The sequence below is a fragment of the Berghia stephanieae genome, chromosome 5 (genome assembly GCF_034508935.2).
Source record: "Berghia stephanieae isolate SIO BIC M18660-M18661 chromosome 5, UCSD_Bste_1.3, whole genome shotgun sequence".
NCBI classification, from domain to species: Eukaryota; Metazoa; Mollusca; class Gastropoda; order Nudibranchia; family Aeolidiidae; genus Berghia; species Berghia stephanieae.
The window spans coordinates 39350433-39357932 of NC_088364.1; the positions used below are offsets into that span (position 1 = coordinate 39350433).

Here is a 7500-nt window from a genome sequence, read left to right on the forward strand (position 1 = left end):
TGGGCCAAGTAATTCTGAAGGAGGTTCCTAAAGCATCGATCAGCTGTATATTTCGGGATGGGGCAGATGCCAAAGAGTGAATTTCTCAAGTTAACCGTCTGTCGCACGCTGAAAAGAAAATGTATTTAAAGATTAGGCCTGAAAACTCGTCATTCAAATGTCGATCTATTTAAATGACCCTCGTCTTGGCAAAAACTCCCAAACCTGGAACTTCGCACACAATAATGGCTGGTCTGCATGTATTCAATACTTCTATAACTGAACCACGAATGGATCCATATATTCCATTTCCCGCCATCCTCTTCACTTCCTTATTTCCCCCGAGAGCGATTACAAAATAACCCACCCACCCCTAACCCCAATCCATAGCTATTTCAGACAGTTATAAAGTGTTATGTCTAGTTTTATTTTTAGCCCTTATTTCTTATTTATTACTGTTTTTAACTTGTCGTACTCTGGAAAGACAAGTTTAAAAAAAAAAATTGGCCAGCAAACTCGTCCTTCCTAATATCGATCTATTTAAATGACCCTCATCTTGGCAAAAACATCTCTCCATCGCAAAGTACTTTCCGCCACATCAAACTTATCCAGTTACCTTATCACTGCTGAGTGGACAGAGGGTCTGAAAAAAAAATCGACCTGGGATCGATCGCGGCCTCTTTGCGTATGAAGCTAGTGCTCTAACAACTGAGTTATCAGGAAACCAGAATACATTCTAATACATTATTATTTCAAAGGACGACATGTTTTTAATGATAATTTTAATTTTATGCATTAGACGAAATGAGGAGAGTTAATTTCTTTTATTTCCTTATTAAATACCAAAGAAAAATATATTTATGTTTTGAAATGCAATTGTGGTGACTGTCTTCTGTACTTCTGAGTAGCGAAGTTAATTTGCGTTTATTCGTGTATTTGTCTGTTTCTTTTATGTCTGCGTGTGATTAATCCACAAATAATACATACTTAGTGCCTATTGAGAAAGAGTAATAAATATTTGTACGTCAGAGAAAGAGATACTTAAACTAGTTGATGAAATCAATAGATAGATAGATAGATAGATAGATAGATAGATAGATAGATAGATAGATAGATAGATAGATAGATAGATAGATAGATAGATAGATAGATATTGAATCGTCTTGGATATACATATTAAAATAATAGATAGATAGATAGATAGATAGATAGATAGATAGATAGATAGATAGATGCGGCTATGTGGTCAAGTGGTATGACACTCTCTTTCGGATCTGAAGGTCCTGGGTTCGAGCCTCGCTCGGCGCATAGTTGAGTCCTTGGAGAAGGCTCTTTACTCACATTCTCTCACCGCACTCAGGTGTAAAAAGAGTACCTGGCGGTTTACAGCGTTGTCTCTGTCCAGAAAAAGAATTGTAATATCGCCTAACAGGCGCCATGTCCCGTCCTAAATGTTAAATGTTTCTGTTGGCCAGGGACCCCTTGTAAAGCGCTTTGAGCACAATTAGTGGATATTGCGCTATATAAAAGCTCACTTTTCAATTTAAAACTCAATAGATCGGTAGATAGAGAGAAATAGAGAGGGAGTGGGGCGGGGAAGAGAAACGGATGCCGTGTGCCGTGTGCGTATCAGAAAGTTTATCTTGAGTGATTTTTTGTGTATATTACCTGTGTTTATTATAAATTATGTGTGTGTGTGTGTGTGTGTGTATTTGTCTGTCGGTGTAAGTCGATATTTTATCACAATACACCATTTTAGTCTCATTTTTGGAAAGTAGATCACATCAAAGTCAACAAATAGACAAATTTATGCTGGAACGCAATAGAATAAACAGGACTTCAGTTCTGTCATAAAAATCAAATAAATAACAATGTGAAATTGAATATAATTCATCTCATTCGTCTGTAGTGTTTCATTCATCCTTTTTTATTGATAATCGAGAAACCCGAAACGTCCATTTGATCTGCTTTCGTATATTAAATTGAAGCTTACATTCAATTTCACATTGTTGTTTATTTCTTCGAGCTTCGACAAGCACTATTTACATCATAAAACTCAATAGTACAGGTAGGTAATGTCTTGGTTGTAGAAAATGATAAATTTGAAGTAAGAGTCAGACAACATTGGGATTATATTTTATTACTGGCGGAATCAATAAATAATAAATCTTTTTAGTCTCAATTTCAGCAAACAACATTTTGAGAGCAGAGCACGTCAAAGTCAAGAACACGACAATTTGGTTTGATTGTCTCTTATCAACCAGATGAACGTACAGATTGATATTTTGTTCATCACAAAGAAAGAAATGTTAGCTTCACTTCAAGGCGAGTTGTACTGGAAATCCGCTCTGAAAAAGTGTGTGTGAAATAGTACCAGACAGAGCAAGAAAGAAGAAATACAAAAGAAAAAAAAATATCCCAAAAATCAGCCTCCTTCGGCTACCCAAGATGAGTCAGGCTGATTTTTGGGGATAATTTTTATCTTTGTTTTTTCTTTCTTGCTTTGCCTGGCACTGTTTCAACCCACATTTTCAGATCTTTATCTTACACCAGTGCCTGCTCTCTAATTTGTCATTTTGATATTGACAAATCCAATGCACTTAAGAATATGACGCCTATGATGCACTATTACGATTGTGTTCAACTTAGGCCTAGCTGTTGCCGGTCAGGTACTCATTTTACATTTGAATATGGTGAGAAAATCTAAATAAATATCCTTGTCCAAGGACTAAAGTAAGCATCGCCTAGAACGGGACTTTAACCAGACACCTTACAAAGCAGTTGTATACCACAAGACTACAAAGCTGGACACAAAACCGTGCCCAATAGAGATTATGTCACACCACAAGTAGAGGCGGACTATCTACTTTTAAATGGATCCACCAAAAGAACAACAATAACATGACTCTTCGCCGTCGATCGATATATATATATATATATATATATATATATATATATATATATATATATATATATATATGCATATATATATAACAGTTCAGGACAATACGGTAGTCAAATATGACTTTTGACAGATGCTATTATAAAACTGAAGGCTGTATAGTGCTTACATCATAGGAATGAAGAAAACTACTCAAGCAGTAAAATAGAAGTCCTTGCAGGGGAGGGGGTGGGGGTGCTAAACCAAAACCAAACCAACAGTAAATAAATTTTTTAAAACACCAATCATTTGTCCATCTACGAATATCCAGCTCGGGAAGAAAGCTGTACTAGTGTTTCATGTATACATTTATTAGGAATCGTCCATTGCTGTTACACAGCAACTAGAAAATAGAAAACGTTAACAATTATCCTGGATGTAAGCTTGTCAACGACTGGACTTAATCCATACTTTCACAGATCAGAAATGGAATACTCGTGTAACATTCCGTCACTTCATCACTTACATACTCTTATACCAATGCCCATCGAATTATTGTCAAGTGGGTGGTTATGCTCCATTGATGGCGATTTTCTGCTTCTTACAAGATGTCATCACGTCAACCCAGTCGGCTTTACAACCTACAGCCTTCTTCAGTCTGAATGTCCCATCCCATACGTCTATCAGTATTTAGGATGTTGATCATGGTGTAACCAGATGGATGAAAACAATCACGTAAAACTTGTAACTAGTGCGGCTATGTTGTCATGTGGTATAACATTCACCTTCGGCTCAGAAGGTCGTGGGTTCGAGGCTCGCTCTGAGCGGTGCGTGGTTCGAGCCTCACTCGGTGCATAGTTGAGTCCTTGGAAAAGGCTCTTTACTCACATTCTCTCGCCGTATGCAGGTGTAAAATGAGTACCTGGCTGTTAAAACCTTTTCTCTGTCCTAAAAAAAAAAAAAATTGTAGCATCGCTTAACCTAAATATTAATTGTTGCTGCTGTCTAGGGAACCTTTGTAAAACGGTTTGGACACATTCAGTGGATATGGCTCTATATAAAAGCTCGTTTTTTTGAGTCTTTGAAAAAAAAGCACTGCACACATATACTCAATACCCTACTCGATTCAGGTGTGAATGGGTACATGGCAGTGACGGATGTTTTGTAAGAATGCTAGTAATGTAAGAATGTTAAACAAGTGACTTGATGAAATATGGAAATTGTTCCTCCTGTGGCTTGCAGGAAGAATTCATAAATAATTGCGAAGCGTAATGCTTAACCGTGCAAGGTGGAAATAATCTTCATAATTGTTCACAATTCTTTGTTTTTACTCTCCTTTCATAATGCAATCTGTCCTAGAATCTACTAATTGAGTCAACATAACAGGGAACCGACAGTCTGGGACAGAATCGGTTTATTTACAGCCAAGAAGACACCAACATTACTTTTATTATACTCTTCATTATTAGACTTCTGCTATTTTTTTCACTCTTTGCGTCAAACGGAATAGGACATCCACAGGGAGAGGAAACCCTATTTATTTAGCATAATAGGACATAATGAGATTATAGACGGCCGGTGACATTGAGGATGTATCGTGTTTAACTCCTTAACTGCCAAACTAAAATCTTATTTTCAAATTATAATAAATGTTATCCATTTATTCTTTAAAAAAAATAGAATTGAGGGCCCAAATTGTTCAGTACACAGCCGTACTCTGGAAAATCATGTATCGAAAAATTTGGCCAGTAAACTTCGCAAAGTCCCAGGTTTGAGAGTTTTTGCCAAGATGAGGGTCATTTAAATCGATCGATATTTGAAGGACGAGTTTTCTGGTCAAATTTTTTAATATATGTTTTTTCCATAGTAAGGAAGTATAGCCCATTAAATTATTTTTTTTTTGCCAACAGCACAGGTTAACGAAACTGTTTTCTATAGTTTGTTATCCGATCGAGTAACTTGCAAACCGTTTTTGAAATGAAAGGTAATTCTATGACCCGTTGGCTCAAATGATTCTTTATAAAATCTGCTAATGATTAATGATCGGTCCTTTGATGTTGGAAATCACTATCGGGACGCCATGTTGTGCCATTCAAGTGCACGCACCTACCGACTTTATTACCGGACTGATTTTGATCGTTGAAAAGTTCGTCGCGATCTGTGTTCATTTCCACATTACAGTAGTATAATGATTGAAATAGTGTGGCTGGTTGATCGTAATAGCCTTTATATTCCCCGCAAATATGGGGAGTTCTCTAGAATGTTTAATAACATTTTTTATAACAAGTCCTGTTCGTTTCTCAAAGAGAGTAGTAGTAACAGCGAAACGACAATTGTTTCAATAAAGATCACCCCCCCCCCCCCCCCCCCCCCCCCCCGAACCAACGTCATCCTATCGTTCTTGTTACTCATCTTGTTAGAAGTGTTAAGGAAATCTTGATTTTAGATTAAAGCAAAAACCTAACGGCGTCTGTAAAGGGTTAAGATCCAGACAGATGTTACTTATGCCGGAATGACCTTACAGAAATGATGGAAAACGGGAGGAGAAATAGGCTGCTTGCGGCCGGTAATCCTAAGAAATGTCCAATAATACGGTTGGTTTGTGGCTGCAATGTTCCTATAAGCAATTACGTCCTAGGATTTTTTCCTTGTTAAGAAATATATATTGGTAACTATTATTAAATGAAAATAGGTTGGGGGTTGTTTTTTTTTTTTACACAATTCCGTTGTTTCCTATGTTCAATAGATATGCTTCACTCCTACGCAGAAAACAATGCGATGTTGTTTTTTTTAAATCATTTAAGTACAAATTGTCTTTTGCGGTTCAAGGTCGTGGATAAATTCAATCAAATTAGATTTTTATTGAACAGTATAGCGAGATGACTTTAGCTTATGTCAAATTAAGAAATTAAGGAGCAGGCACCGGTGTAAGATAAAGAACTGAACAAGTGTGTATGATAGTTGCCAGAAAAAGCAAGAAAGAAAAAATGCAAGAAAAAAATCCATCCAAAAAATCAGTCGACCTCGACTGGGGATCGAACCTCAGACCTTCTGATAACCGGTCAGATGTGCTACCATTACACGTGTAATCAGAAAGTCTGAGTTTCGATCCCCAGTCGAGGTCATGTATTTTTCTTTATTGCTTTTTATGGCACCTTCCATACCCACTTATTGTCCAGTTCATTATCTTACTATAGCTTGCTTTCTTCGTTCTTCCAGTTGGCCATTTAAAGTTGGTAAACACTGTTTCAACGCTGTGTCTTCTATCAAAATCGACGAAAACGAAACGAACAACGCTTCCTTGCACCATCTCAACCTCTTTCTTGTTTTTATTATTTAAAGGGCCTCACAAAGTGCTGACATATTCCACTAAACATTTTACTAGAGTCTTGTAACATTTGGCCTTAATGTTTCTTGGACAACTCTTTATATTTCTTTGAAGAGGTGCAGTGATGCCATTTGCTTTCTTTGTAATTATTTACAATATGATCATTCCAGGATAAGTGTTGCCTATGTTCAGGCCTAGATATTTGGTGGATTTGATAGATGAAAGAATTGATCCATGAATAAAATCGTTTGCCGACCATGGGGTCTTTTTGTTGGTAACTCTCAACGTTTCTATGCCTTCAAGCAATTTTCGCACACCGGACGGGTTCATTTTTATGTCCGGTATCCTTTCGTGTGGAATGCCAAATTTTTATGGGATATCTTCCATATTATAGACTATTCGAAAGCTTTTGATTGTGTTAATCATGAGAAACTATGGGAAACTCTCCTGGAGATGAACTTTGATCCTAGAATTAGAAACCTGATAAGATCCCTCTATGAGAACCAACAATCAGCGGTACAACTAGAAAGCGGAACAACAGAATGGTTCAAAGTTACAAAAGGAGTAAGACAGGGATGTATTCTATCACCCCATTTGTTCAGCATTTACACTGAAGGTATAATGCGAGATGTGGAAAACGATGTCAGGAGAAGTAATTACAACGAACCTAAAATGCAAGGTCTACCCATAAAAGATCTGAGGTACGCAGACGACACTGCACTATTGTCCACAACACCGGGGGACTAGAGAATCTAATAACATCTGTAAAGGAACATAGCGAGACCAAAGGCCTTAAGCTGAATATAAAGAAGACCAAAATCATGAATACTGACAAATGCAAAACAGATGCCATCATAAAAATCAATGGAGAAGAAATAGAAAGAGTAAAGAATTTTGAATATCTTGGAGCCAGGATTGAGTACAACGGGAAATCGGCCCCAGAGATCAGGAGGAGACTAGCAATGGCAAGATCAAAGCTAGAAAAGATGAATAATATCTGGAAAGGGCAGTGCATTCAAACAAAAATCAAAATCCTCAAAAGTGTTGTTTTCCCAACTGCAACATATGGATGCGAAGCATGGACTATCAGCAAAGCAGAGAGCACAAAGATCACAGCTTTTGAAATGGCATGCTACAGAAAAATACTCAGAATATCATGGACTGAAAAACAAACAAACAAAGAAGTCCTGAGAAGGATCGGAATAAAATCACCAATTCTTCTTCAAACTGTAAAGAAATTGAAACTAAACTATTTTGGCCACACGACTCGCCACGAATCATTAGAAAAGCACATTCTGCAGACAAGGGTAGA

General features: G+C 37.1%; 1 protein-coding gene across 10 annotated transcripts in view; it reads right to left on the reverse strand.

Annotated features, from left to right (window-relative positions):
* LOC144972894 (somatostatin receptor type 5-like) overlaps window positions 1-7500 on the reverse strand; it is a 179061-nt gene that overhangs the window by 70955 nt on the left and 100606 nt on the right. For 7 of the 10 annotated variants that reach the window (XM_078914682.1, XM_078914685.1, XM_078914681.1 and 4 more), the window contains one exon: window positions 1-108. This exon is cut by the window's left edge and continues 48 nt beyond it. The exons of the other annotated variants lie outside the window; for them this stretch is intronic. The gene's annotated coding sequence lies outside the window, so the exon portion shown is untranslated. The remainder of the gene's footprint in view (window positions 109-7500) is intronic. 10 annotated transcript variants of the gene reach the window in all.